At 36.5% G+C, this 14,644-nt stretch overlaps 1 long non-coding RNA gene across 1 annotated transcript; it reads right to left on the bottom strand.

The window, feature by feature from the left end:
- Window positions 1-6,706: 6,706 nt before the first annotated feature.
- LOC149137118 (uncharacterized) lies at window positions 6,707-14,386 on the bottom strand. The gene is made up of 2 exons (XR_016240642.1): window positions 13,982-14,386; window positions 6,707-8,253 (listed from the first exon to the last, which is right to left on the bottom strand). It is a non-coding gene; the product is annotated as an uncharacterized LOC149137118 (long non-coding RNA).
- Between the last annotated feature and the right edge of the window lie 258 nt (window positions 14,387-14,644).

Raw genomic sequence — 14,644 nt, 5'->3', positions numbered from 1 at the left:
TAGGATAAAACTAAAACTGAGATTCTTAATGCATCTTACCTGTTTGATTTGTTACTAAAATTATCCCACCCAGATGGCAACCGACAAAAAGTTTGTCACTTTTGAAGATGAGGTACATTAATTTGAATTAATTAAAATAAGGTATAATCGGTACAAGATTTTATTTTTTCGGTAAATATTTCGTATCACGGTGTGGAATAATTTTTGCCACAGTTTTTTCTCGGATGCATTCAACGCATCTGACCTCCAAACCCGCTGGAAGCCACATTTTTTTTTTCTGAAAAGAAAGGTGGGAAGGGTAGTCGGGACCTCGAAGTTTCCCCACCAAGGGAGTTTTGTTTCTCGGGTCTTTTTTCTATTCCGGGTTATTTTGCATGTTTCCAACGAATGTGACATTGAAATCAGGTGTAAACGGCTCCTTTTTCCAGAAAAGAAAAGCTTTGGTTGCTATTTCTAGCATGCCATGCTACCACGTAACAGCTATTTGCGTTCACACCGAAATATTTACTAGCTTTTTTTCCTTCCATTTATTTTTTCAACTTTATGGAAGTCAATATTTTCTCTGTTGACATCCACCTCAGAGAGGTCATGGATCAAGTTGAAACACATCAATCACTGTTCCTTCTTGGCAGGACAAAGAAATTACCCGCTGTCTTTGCAAGCAACAAACGGGGGGATTTGGTTTCAAATCCAGGCTGGGCCAAACAAGGTCCTACAAGTTATTTATAATAATATGTGGCGTTATATCTGGGTTGAAAGAATGACGCGTACAATATTAAATATGCTAAGACAATCTGAAAACAATGGAATCTTTTAAACGTTTACCGGTTTTTATGAAATTTTGGGGTTAACAGACTTGAGTTAACGGAAGTTAATTAGTCCGATAATGATTTTCAAACGAAAATGTCAACTTCGTTAATTAACGATTAACGGACTTACGCCCAGCTCTGTATATATATATATATATATATATATATACTGATACTTGGCCAAAAGTCACCTGACAGTAAATCAAAACCCATTTAATTCCAAAATTAAAGCGAAAAATTATTTTATATAAGATTTCGCTAATAGACAAACGTTGAAAAAAAAAACGGCAATTTTAACTCACAGCATTCAATTATTAAACATTCAAAATTGGAATGAATAAATAAAATTGAATATTAAGTATTTATGGAATTTTGATTTACTGTCGGGTGACTTATGGCCAACTCTCTCTATATATATATCGAAACTCTGCAGTCCAACTTTCAAATGGCAATAATACAGTTCTATCTACTAAAAAATTTTGCCGACTGCGACGCATCTCGCAGAACAACCAAATTGCTTCCCTGCAAGCCTACATCTTCCCGGTACCCAGTGGCGTATCTAATACAAGTGCCGGCCGGGGCTGATGTTTATTGGGCCGCCTCTTAAAAGTTCTAATTACATTTCAAAACGCCCAAAACGGAATAATACAGGTATATATGTATGCAAAATAAGAAGACAAACTGTATCAACCGTTTATTTCCCTCAAATTTACTTTTATTATGTTTATACTCAAAAAATAATAGGACAGATATGTTAAAAAAAAGAAGATGAATGAATTACTAAAATAAATGATTTACAAATTGATTTTACGTCGTCTTCCTCTTCGTGAAATCTTGAATGACTTCATCAAAATTAATTTTATTCGCAAGGTCGAGCTCTTGTGTGGGTGACATTTATTTTATTCTTTTCTGCAAATCTCAGCATGTAACCGTAGCATTTTGTTAACAGGGCTGACAAGGGATTCCCTGTCAGTACAAACAACATTACAGATAAACTATCAGCCTGGAATATGCCTGTTGATAGCTTAATTCTGTTTGCTTTAGTAGTTGTCAGTGATAACTATGTGGGCCGCGTTGTGGTCAGTCTTTCAATGGCTTTCACAATAGCAGCTGGCATTTTGGCAAGGTGTAATGATTCTATCATCCATAAGTGAGGCACAGAGCCGAACGCCTTCTTGTAGTCTAGCTATATTGTTAAGAGATTACGGCGATGTCGCTTGACTTCCTTAAGGGCAGCTTTGTTGAGGAGTAGCTGTATGTATATACGTATGTATGAGTGTGTGTGTATTTGTATGCATGCATATTTGTAAGTATATATAACCTTCATAAAGGGATCTTTCCAGTTTGGTTCAGATTTTTTAATTATCTTTTTTTAACTGAAGTTACAAAGAGTGAACCAAATGCCGAGAATTTGGTGCATAGCGTTTATCACTTTATCACATACATATACGTATGCATATATATATATATGGGAGAATATACAAATAATAACAACAGACGAGGACAGGTTGCATATATATATATCTACACATACATACATACATACATATGTGTGAGTATACACACACACACGCATATATATATATATATATATATATATATACATACACACACAGACATATATATATCATATTTTCACATACTTACATATATATATACATATACTCACACAGTTAGTAAGACAGAAAAGAGTGGATATGAAAAAGAGGTGTTTTACTTGTGAGTGAGAGAGAGACACAGAGAAGAGAAGGAGTTGGGAAAGCGAAAGCGGAATGGATTAAAAACAGAATACTGCAATTGGCGCGACCCTTTGTTCACTAGGACCAGGTGTTGAAACAAATCCTTGTCTCTTTCTCCTCATGAATAACAACGAAACACCCGGCGTCAGGATTTGTTTTCCTTATCTTTCATCGCATTGAATCTTTGTTTTGTTATTGGGTTTTTTTTTTAGCTTTTCTTTTTTGTTTTTGAAGCGAGGGGGATACTGTTGGCTTTTATTTTTTGTTTTTTTTTTTATGAATTTTTTTACACCTTTGTTTTGCCGGTTGATGAAGGAGACTGTGTTTTTGTGTACACAAGCGTGCACACGCTTCAACTCCTCTTCCCACTCATGCAACGCGCGTACATATGACGCACAGACAGGCGGACAAATAAACAAACACACATAACATACATTTATATATTCATACATACATTTATATATTCATACATACATACATATATGCATTTATACGTGCATACGTACAACTTACAAATGTGTGTGTATAATAATAATGAGCTTGTTGTACCATTGCCATTATGGGTATATACAATATGCTTATATATCCTTTCGTGTCCTTAAATACATACAAGCATGTATATACACGCATACACATAAATCGATAAACATAAGCAATAGACTCACGTTCAAATATTATATCCCAGAAATGTATGTGCGTGCGTGTAACTACGAAGTTTTAATGATGAAGATACATAAGAGAAATCAAGAACAATATTTGCTTGATTATTGATATGGCCATTTATTAAGTTGATTATAATATTAATCATTACAATCTATAAGAAATATACAACTTCGTCGAGTTGTTTGCATGTGCACAGTTTGTTTGTAGATTTCCAGTCCATTCTGTATGATAGTATTTTCATCTTTGTAACCGCTAAAGAGAGAAAGACAATAAAAAGAATATATGCAAATAGAGTAACTGTTTCGTTCTCATAGTAGTGAATGGACATGCTTCAGGTGAGGAAAATAGCCATGCTTATTGGTAGGAACTGAATTACCAACAGAGATTGATTGATATTTGCTTGCATAATTATAATCTTGCTAATATAATTAGGTCAACCGAAAATAGTGTTCTACTTCCCTGTCAGCTTTGACCGATGAATGCCTTAAAATAAAAAGAGACAGTTCATTCCTCTTGATCCCTAAGAAGGGCTAAAACAATGGGCCGAGAACTTGTTTGACAATGTTGTAAAATGTAGATTTGCTCTCAAAATCTTAGCTATTCTGGAAAGTTCGAAGAGGGCATTGAAGAAAAGTGGGGTGGTAATGGGGGAGCGATTCATGTAAAAACAACAAAATAATGGGTTCATTAAGTTAACTTGCTTTGAATTTACTTCAGAAAGAGGTTTATGTTTGTGATGGTGAGTTAGGGTCGGGGCGCTAGGAATGTGTCCTGGGTGTCAAGGGGCCAGCAGCCGAAAAAGTTTTGGAACCACTGGTGTAAAATATGGAACTGAAAGATGTTATGGGTTGTCTTGGTAACATTGTGTTCCCATAAATTTTAGATATACTGGATTTTATAATTGATCCAATGCGGATCAATTTGTATTTTGTAACTTTTACTATATCTAAAATGTTTGTGCAATAGAAAGGACTTCTATGGTGTAATCATCTAATAAAGATGTGATATTTTCTATTCTTGTTCATGTTGTTTATATATATATATATATATATATATATATAACAATATATATATATATATATTGTTGTTGGCACTCCGTCGCTTACGACATTGAGGGTTTTGGTTGATCCGATCAACGGAACAGCCTGCTCATGAAATTAACATGCAAGTGGCTGAGCACTCCACAGACACATGTACCCTTAACGTAGTTCTCGGGGATATCCAGCGTGACACAGTGTGACAAGACTGACCTTTTGAATTACAGGCACAACAGAAACAGGAAGTAAGAGTGAGAGAAAGTTGTGGTGAAAGAGTACAGCAGGGTTCGCCACCATCCCCTGCCGGAGCCTCGTGGAGATTTAGGTGTTTTCACTCAATAAACACTAACAATGCCCGGTCTGGGAATCGAAACCGTGAGTCCACTGCCCTAACCACTGGGCCATTGCGCCTCCACACACACACACACATATATATATATATAGTTTAAAGATCCAATAGTAGAATCAACAAATAAAAACAATACTCCATCCAGTGAGAAATAAATATCAATTTAAATTCACAACCAAAAGAGCTAATAACAGTTTCATGCTATTATGATACTTGAACAGGCATATTTATAAAAACAAAGCATGTATCTTAAAGCAATCTTTTGTATAATGCCTCTTGAAGTCACCCTCACATAACCTGATATATTTTTTTCTTCAGTTGATTTGCCTTGAAGCATAGCTGTAATTTCAGCCTCATATATAACGGAGTTTATCGTAACATGCCTGGTAAAGTTGGCAAGCTTCAGGATCTCAACAATTACAACTGGGAGTAGTCTGTAGGTGATTATATGTGTGGGGGAATGTGTTTGAGCATGTATGTGTATGTCTGCAAGTGAAACATAAATGAGCAAAGAGAAAGAACTCAAGAAGGCCAGTGGCAGGTGTTCAAACACCAAAGAGGCAAAAGGATACATTAAATAACATACAACACAAATTTTTCATTTATTGAAATTATCACCACTCCCAGTTGGTGTCAACTGGGACCAAATCTAAATCAGAAGGGGAAATAATTTCAAGAATCAAAATTCTCCATAATTCATGATCCCCACCAACTTTATTTATAGCATACAGAAAGCTGCATATTTTTTTAACTAAGAGAGTATTGTAGTTCGCTTGAAGCATTGTGTATTGTTTGTAAAGAATAAAAAGTTTAGAATGGTACAACAATGCACTATAGAAGGTGATGAGCTGGCAGAATCGTTAGCATGACGGGCGAAATGCTTAGCGGTATTTCGTCTGCCGTTACGTTCAAATTCTGCCGAGGTCGACTTTGCCTTTCATCCTTTCAGGGTCGATAAATTAAGTACCAGTTACGCACTGGGGTTGACTTTGCCTTTCATCCTTTCAGGGTCGATAAATTAAGTACCAGTTACGCACTGGGGTCGACATAATCGACTTAATCCCTTTGTCTGTCCTTGTTTGTCCCCTCTATGTTTAGCCCCTTGTGGGCAATAAAGAAATAAGAAATAAGAACAAAAAAATGGACTATGTACTTGTTGTAATTTGGTTATCTATAGTCTGATGATATTTCGGAATTACAATTCCTTCTTCAGATCTTCTTAGCTGGGGTCTCAAGGGTAGATTTTTATGGGTGTACATTGAAATAGTCTTTATTTTTTATCTTCTGCTCATTGAAGTCATTGGACTGCATCACTCTGAAGGGTTTTAGTCAACCAAATCAACCCCAGTAATTATGTGCATTTTTTTTTTATGTCAGGTATATATTCAAGTACATATTCCATTGCTCTCCTTTGCTGAACAGTTAAGTTACAGAGATATAAACAAACCAATGCCAGTTGTCAAGCAGTGATGAGGAGAAACACAAAGACATATACACATATGGAGGCACGGGAGTAGCTGTGTGATAAGTAGCTTACTTACCAACCACATGGTTCTGGGTTCAGTCCCACTGCGTGGCACCTTGGGCAAGTGTCTTCTACTATAGCCTCAGGCTGACCAAAGCCTTGTGAGTGGATTTAGTAGACGGAAACTGAATGAAGCCCGTCGTATATATGTGTATATATATATATATATATATATATATATATATATATATATATATATATGTATGTATGTGTGTATATGTTTGTGTGTCTGTGTTTGTCCCCCCAACATCGCTTGACAACCGATGCTGGTGTGTTTACGTCCCCATAACTTAGCGGTTCGGCAAATGAGACCGATAGACTAAGTACTAGGCTTCCAAAGAATAAGTCCTGGGGTCGATTTGCTCGACTAAAGGCGGTTCTCCAGCATGGCCGCAGTCAAATGACTGAAACAAGTAAAAGAGTAAAGAGTATATAAATAAATATATATATATAAGAGAGAGAGAGAGAGCAGATAGTTGAGCTTGGCACTGTCCACTGGGTTGCCATGTCCTAACCATCCAGCACATGCCAAAATGTAAATGATGATGATGATATATATAAGAAAAAGAAAATGGAGAAATTGATATGCAGACATCAATTTATTGAAACAAATCCAATTTCGAATAATCTCAAACTCATAGATCTTACAATCGTTTCCATGCCCAATTAATTCAAATTAGAAAAATTGAATTAAAGATTCATATTGAATATAGTTAACTGAACATTTCGTCATGTCAGAACTTGATAGAAAAAGAAACTACATCCCAATGTGTTGATATATCATTTGTAAACTCAGCATTAAATTCAGATGTGTGCATTTATGCTGACATCCCTTTAAGTGATATTTATATCCTTGAAATCATCATCATCATCGTTTAACGTCCGCTTTCCATGCTAGCATGGGTTGGACGATTTGACTGAGGACTGGTAAACCAGGTGGCTACACCAGGCTCCAATCTGATTTGGAAGAGTTTCTACAGCTGGATGCCCTTCCTAACACCAACCACTCCTAAAGTGTAGTGGGTGCTTTTACATGCCACCGGCACGAAGGCCAGTCAGGTGGTACTGGCAATGGCCACGCTCGAAATGGTGTCTTTTACGTGCCACCTGCACGGGAGCCAGTCCAGCAGCACTGGCAATGATCTCGCTCGAATCTCTTTATATGTGCCACCGGCACAAGTACCATCACGATTTTGCTTTTGCTTGCCTCAACAGGTCTTTGCAAGCCAAGTTTCTGTGTTCAATAAAGGAGACGATGTTGGCATGGGTGCCAGCCGTCGAAATAATTATATATATAAAATACAAAAATGGGACAAGAACGCAAAATATCCAGACAGCCAGGTGAAACAAAAATGGGACAACAAAATATCTAGACAGACGATACAAGGAAAACAAGGACGGATCATTCAGAGTTTTCCATCCTCAGTCGAGTCCCAGATTATCCTTGCAATTTCGGCTGGTTATACTCGAGATTGCTCCAACCTGGCCAGCCACAAGGAAAAAATAAGCTAAGAGCATTACATTCCTTGGAAGAGAGCAGCGAATGTATATGAAAACAAGGATGGAAAAAAAAAACAGTTGTTTTACAACATGCAGTTGTAAAGCAAGCTTTGTAACCACCCAACCATACCTGCATATATGATAATTAATTTTTTTTCCTCTGATATCTATATAGCATCATTCCAAGATGGTGACTGCTGTTATCTTTTCCCTCCAGCAATATCATGTTTAATAATTAGACATTTCTGACGATTTGACAGTAAAGGCTGATGACAGAATTTTTAATCTGCATTATGTAACTAATTACCACCTCGTGTTAATGAAACATATGTAAGATGGTGTTATTACCCATAAACAACCCTCAACTTACACAGAATAGAAATAACAGAGAAAATTAAAGGGGAGGAAGTAAGATGTCATAAGTCCAACAGCTGTTTCTGGGTGCTCAGAGATCCAATATAATATTGATAGATGTAGTTCATCACAATAAGCAAGCCATGATGGAAGCAATCAACAATGGATAGATCAAGCATTTCAGATCATGATGCAGAGAAGTTTAAAGGTAGAATGATGAAATGTGGGTCTTTTCTTTATCTTCTTTGTAGTCCCTTACACAACTGTGGCCTTGAAGCTTGTTTGTGAGAAAATCATATAAAAAAAAAAGAAATGAATGATTATTAAATTAGGAATTTCAAAAACTTGCACAGAAGCTTGTCTTCCTCCTCACCACTCCCATAAACACTAGAAAATGATGTAAGAGAGGAAATAGTGTCATCAGATCTCATAAAATTGAACCTCTTGAGATGGTGCCTAATAGAAATAAGTGGTCATTTGCCATAATGAAACTCCCATTTGACACACACTCCACATCTGGGAAAACAAGAGTTTGATACATCTGAGGGTGGCAATGATGGCTGTGATGATAATAATTTTGGTGGCAATGGTTGTAGTGATGGTGTTAGTGGTGGGTAATAGTGATGGTGGTTGTTGTAGTGGTCATGGTGATGGTGGTGACAGTGAGTTAATGATGATGATGGTGGTGGCAGCAGTGGCGGTAGTGGTGGTGATCATTATAATGATGAGAATGTTGTTGATGATGATGATGGAAATGATGATAATGATAATGATGATGATGACTGATAATGACAGTAGTGGTGGTGGATGACAATGAAGACGATGATTGTCATCAGATGCACAGCAATTGCTGAAGGTGATTTTTCCATGATGTGATTCATATGATTGATGTTGCATCTTGAGAAGATGGACTGGAAACAGCAAAATACTATGGCTGCATTATAATACTCATATCCCCAGTTAATCTTGGTCAGAGATGATCAAGCCAGAACATTCGCTGACAGTTGCTTCTCACAGGACCCCCCCCCCCACAACCCTTCAAGAATTTGTCTGAGAACCTTGTTCCTATGATTCTGAAAGTAACAAGGAACAATGGCTGATTAGTTGGTTAGTTGATTGGAATTAACACTAAGCAATGTGTACCTAGCAGAAAAACAAGCTTGTACACAGGTTGGAGTAGATTTATGTATATTTCAGAGAATAAATAACTTAGACATACAATCTGCATAAAAAAAACAATAGTCAAGTCAGTGTTAAAATATTGATAATGAAGTGCAATGGTTACGAGGTTAAGAATAGTTTGTATCTCACTGTTTTGATTTACATTAAATTAAAAAGAACTATTAAAAAGAAATAATTAAAATGTTTTAACCCAATAGCATGTGTTCTTTAATTAAAAGTCTGTGTGAATTACAGAAAGATCAATTAATAAATTGATTAAAAACTGGTAAAACTAAAGAGAACTAATAATGAATCTTGCTCTCTTTCATTCCTTCCTTTCTTAGTTTGTCTGTCTCGGTTTGTCTATGTATATATATATATATATATATATATATATACACACACACACACACACATATATATATAGCAATAAGAAAATGGAGGAGAATATGCGGTATCCATCGACTTGCAGACAGTGTATTCCATTGAATTAATTTGTTTATTTTGTAACTAAAATGACAAAAACCACAATATACAGATGCTTATGACATACCATGCCATATTAACAAATTAAGGTTACAAATATAAAGTACATTTAGTATATTGGATAGATACTATCCCTTAGTCGGTTGAATCCTCAACCCCTAACTCTCTTGCATTATATATATATATATATATATATATATATATATATATATATATATATATCATCATCATCATTGTTTAATGTCTGCTTTCCATGCTGGCATGGGTTGAATGGTTTGACTGAGGACTGGCAAGCTAGGAGGCTGCAATCTGTTCCAGCAAGGTTTCTACAGCTGAATGCTCTTCCTAACGCCAACCACTCCGAGAGTGTAGTGGGTGCTTTTTACATGTCACTGGCACAGGGGCAAGTCAGGTGGCACTGGCAGTGACCACGCTCAAATGGTGCTTTTTACGTGACACCAGCACTGGCCACACTCGAATGCTGCTTTTTACATGCCAGTCAGGCAGCACTGGCATTGGCCACGACAACAATTTCACTTAACTCAACAGGTCTTCTCAAGCACAGCATATTGCCCAATGATTCAAGGATACTTTTAAACGGGCCAGTTACGTGATACTGGCATTAGCCATGGCTATGATCTCACTTGGCTTGTCAGGTCTTCTCTAGCACAGCATATCTCCAAAGGTCTCGGTTGCTTGTTATTGCCTCTGTGAGGGCCAACGTTCAAAGGCCATGCTTCACCACCTCATCCCAGGTCTTCCTTGGTCTACCTCTTCCACAGGTTCCCTCCACATTTAGGTTGTGACACTTCTTCACACAGCTGTCCTCATTCATATGCAACACATGGCCATACCAGCGCAATCTCCCTTGCACACCACAACTGATGCTTCTGATGTCCAACTTTTCTCTCAGGGCACTTACACTCTGTCGTGTATGCACACTGATATTACACATCCAGTGGATCATACTAGCTTCCTTTCATTCAAGGCTACCCATGTCCTCAGCAGTCACAGCCTATGTTTCACTGCCATGTAGCATGGCTGTTTGCACACATACATCATACAGTCTACCTTTCACTCTGAAGAGGCTCTCTGAACTTTGCCCAGGCTATTCTTATTCTAGCAGCTACACTCTCAGAGCATCCACTCCTGCTACTGACTTGGTCACCGAGGTAACAGAAGCTATCAACTAATTGTAATTTTTCCCCTATCATGTGATGGAATCTCTTTTCTCTACATTTTCGGTGTTCATTCCCCTGTGCATCTGCCACACAAAAACTATCTTCCCAGTTAACCTTCCTTTGATATTGTTGCCCCTCTTATGTGTCTATAGCTTACACCAGGTAGAGCTTATGAAGTTGCTACCTACGGCTTTTTGACAGATCGAGCAGGACCATCTATCTGAAGGGATTTGTGATTTGTCTGCCTTCCAACTTACTAAGACTTTGGTTTTTCTATTCTAGACTGATTAGATCGATTCTAAACCTTGCTTCCACACCTGAAACTTCTCTAGTTCTAGCTGAGACACTACTAATATATATATATATATATATATATATATATATATAAAAACAAATAGTAAATGAGTATATGCATATATACGTACAGGTGTATGCATACCGACATCCACCTGTATGTATAGGTGCATATCTGGGTACAGGACATTGCAAACAAAACAGAGACGAGAAAACGCACAAGCGACATAGAGAACATTCTACTTCATCAGCTACCTCCGTTTTAACACCGGCGTTTCGAAGAGCTAGGCAGGATGCATCGTTAAAACAGCTCTTCCCATGGACCGCAAATTAAATTTGTATACACAAATTAAATCTTGCCATGGAGGAATGTAGTGGTGGACAAAAAACAAGACAGGAAAACAAACAGAAAAGGCTTTACGGCCAGACGAGAAAAATTGTTTGTGTGTGAACACTGTGAGGCACGAACTTGAAAGTAGGGACGAAATGGTTCGTGTGTTTGCTCGGCGACAGCCAAGGAAGAATAGGATTATTGACCGGAAGCATGTGACCATGCCGGTGTAAGGGGAAGAGAGAGAGTGGCAGAGGGAGAAACAAAGGGAGGAAGTAGAAGAATAGGTGAGCAACGAGAGGAAAAGAGAAAGAGAGGAAGTACAAGGGGGGAAAAAAGAGATACGTAGTAGTAACAGAGGAAGAACGAGAGGGGTATACTGATCCGTGATAGAAAATATATATTTCTCTTACCATTTTTTTTCGTTCTCTCTCCATTTTTTCTTCTTAATCCTTTCTGTCAAAGAGCATAGGCTAGAGACATCAAAGACTTTTCCATTCTTTCAAAGCATTAAACTTATACTAATACACCTGTCTTCATTTTTTGTTTTCTGTAAATTTGAACTATATACATGTGTGCATGTGTGTACATGCACAATTTAGTTTATGAAAGAATATTTTATTTCCTTTCATTGGATCTGTGAACAATGAAAACTTTTTATATAAACTTCTTATGAAGTGTTGGATGACCACCAATAATGGGTTCATTTTCATGTACTTTGTCTGGTTGAAATTTGAAATAATTGGGAAAATATCTAACATTCCAAGCTAAGCTCATTTAAGCTATGATACAGGCATCTTTATATTGCAGCTTAGCTCAACAGTCACCACTATTCTAAAGCTTTATGACTTTTGCACTCATTAATAAATAGAAGTCAGCCTTCTTGATTCAGGTGAAGGTTAAGAGAACATTATGATGATTTAACATCTAAATTCCAAGCCGGCATCAATTGAACACTGACGGGATTTGACAAATCAGAGAACTGCATTTTTGCCCCAATGTATACTGTAAAATGGCTTCTATCGCTGGATGCTCTTTCTAATGCCAACCACTCTACTATGTGCATTGGGTGCCTTTTTTTTTTATGACAGCAGAACTAGTTATTATCGCATTATAACTTTCAAGGCTAAGGCACTAAAGTGGCCCTTTTAACTGATGGAGAACAGAAGATAGAGAGGATGATGATATGATTCTAAGTACAGGGATAAGGAATGCTATATTAAGGAGAGGTTGGTGGAATATGGCAGAGAACAGGGGGAAAGAGAAGGGATTAGTAGCAGGGCTTATTGAGAGAAAAAGAGGCAATACTGATAAATAAAACAAAAATATTCTCATATTGTTAATTTATACAATAGTTATTTTGTGAGATTATTTTCCTGTTGAGATTCATTTCTCCACACAAAGATAAAATGGGGTAGCTTTCTGCAATTTCCCAAGGAGAGTTATTTGGCAGCTAGATGGCCTTCCAAAGATGAGGAAAGAGTTGAACATTTTATTGCCATAGTAACTAGAGTAAACACTTAAGTGATACAAGCTAATGAAATTGAAGAGATACAAACTATTGTTAATCTCAAAGCCATTGTGCTTCATTATGAATTTCTCATAAAACATCAGAAGACCTTTAGACTGTAGCTGTCATAGCAAACTTCTGATAAACCTGTTTGTTAATGGACAATTCTTGTCAATAACAACTTGGTTAGAAAAATTCATGACAAGTCATACATCTCCTAAAAGCATTTTAATGAAGTCACCCTACCTGTGAATTTATGCACTCTGCAAAGATCATTCATGCTTCTTACTCTGTGATGCACAGTTTCTGATAACTTCCAAGGTAACTGATACCCAACATTCAACACATTGACAAGACTGCATAACAAAGGTGGGTTTCTTTTCAAAACCAAAAAATACTTGACCTCTAACATTAATGTATATTAACATTAATTTGTTGATATTTAATACACACGACAAAGGAAGTAAGCAAGTAAGTGAAAAATGAAGAGGTAGGGGGGGGTCATTGAAATTTTGTTTTTCAGAATCGGATCCTCGATACGTGGGATTCCGTAAAAAAAAAAAATTAATATATATATCCATTTTACCGGAAGTTATGACGGAAAAAATCGGATCTTGTGAATTTTCCGAAAGTCAACTGTTTACCCCCCCCCCCCCCCGGTCGTCAGTGCGCATTTTTTTTCATATTCGTTTTCTACATACTTGTTAACACCCACCAGGCTGGTTTATTATTATTATTTTATTTTTTTTTCCAGGTGAAGATCTTTATATTGACCAAAATACTGCTGTGGATCCCTAATTTACTATTTTACTAGCATGGACCCCCAGGGGCCATATAGACTTTGGTTGAAAACCCAAGGAGGTGAATTGCTTTGATTTTTTTCCTTTTTTTCTCTTTTTAATTGTTTTCAATTGTGTTTTCTGTTTTGTCCAATTTTCTAATTTAATTTTGTAAAACGGTAAACACTGTGAAGGCAATAAAACATTTACATCGTTCTAGAGAATAAATTTGTGGTATACGCAAAATGAACTGATATACATACCTACATACAAACACACACATACATGTATATGTGTATCTGGAAGGTAAAACAATAATCGGTATAGCAAAGTAGTAAAAACAGGTGAGATGAAACTATTTTCCATTAATGATCGAGTTGGTGGTTAACAAATGAGGTCAACAGTAAGTCAAGAATTCGGGTATTCTTAGTTGACTCTACGTCCCTTACATTGCTAATGAATAATAAAGGAAAGGCATGAACATCACAGTTTTATATTTCCCTATTGTCTGAGTCTTAAACAAGCATGTGTTAATGTAATCAATAGAGAAACATAATAATTATCAAGAGGAGATAACTCTCAATGGTTTTTTTTTGTTCAGCTTTGGGTCTTTTTTTTATTTCCATATTATAAACGTTTAAATGACGAGGAACAGATTTATTGCATAGTGCAATATTTTGTGAGTCAATGCAATTTGATATAAGAATACGGAGTAAAAGAAGAGTAACTTTTTAGATTAGAACAATATTTTAAAGAAAATTTAAAACAAGATAAGAAAAATATTGATCAGCTAGTCGTAATTATTTTAGATTTTAATGAACAATATGTAGATCGATTAAGTATGTGTTTCGTATGATATGAAGACGAAACTCTTGACATTTCGAAAATAATTTCAAGCGCCAAAATCGAACATTTATTGCGCATGC

Source organism: Octopus bimaculoides, chromosome 2 (assembly GCF_046866305.1).
Source record: "Octopus bimaculoides isolate indiv1 chromosome 2, ASM4686630v1, whole genome shotgun sequence".
Classification (NCBI taxonomy): domain Eukaryota; kingdom Metazoa; phylum Mollusca; class Cephalopoda; order Octopoda; family Octopodidae; genus Octopus; species Octopus bimaculoides.
Note: the sequence above shows the minus strand (reverse complement) of the source record. Positions and strands in the feature narration are given on the sequence as shown.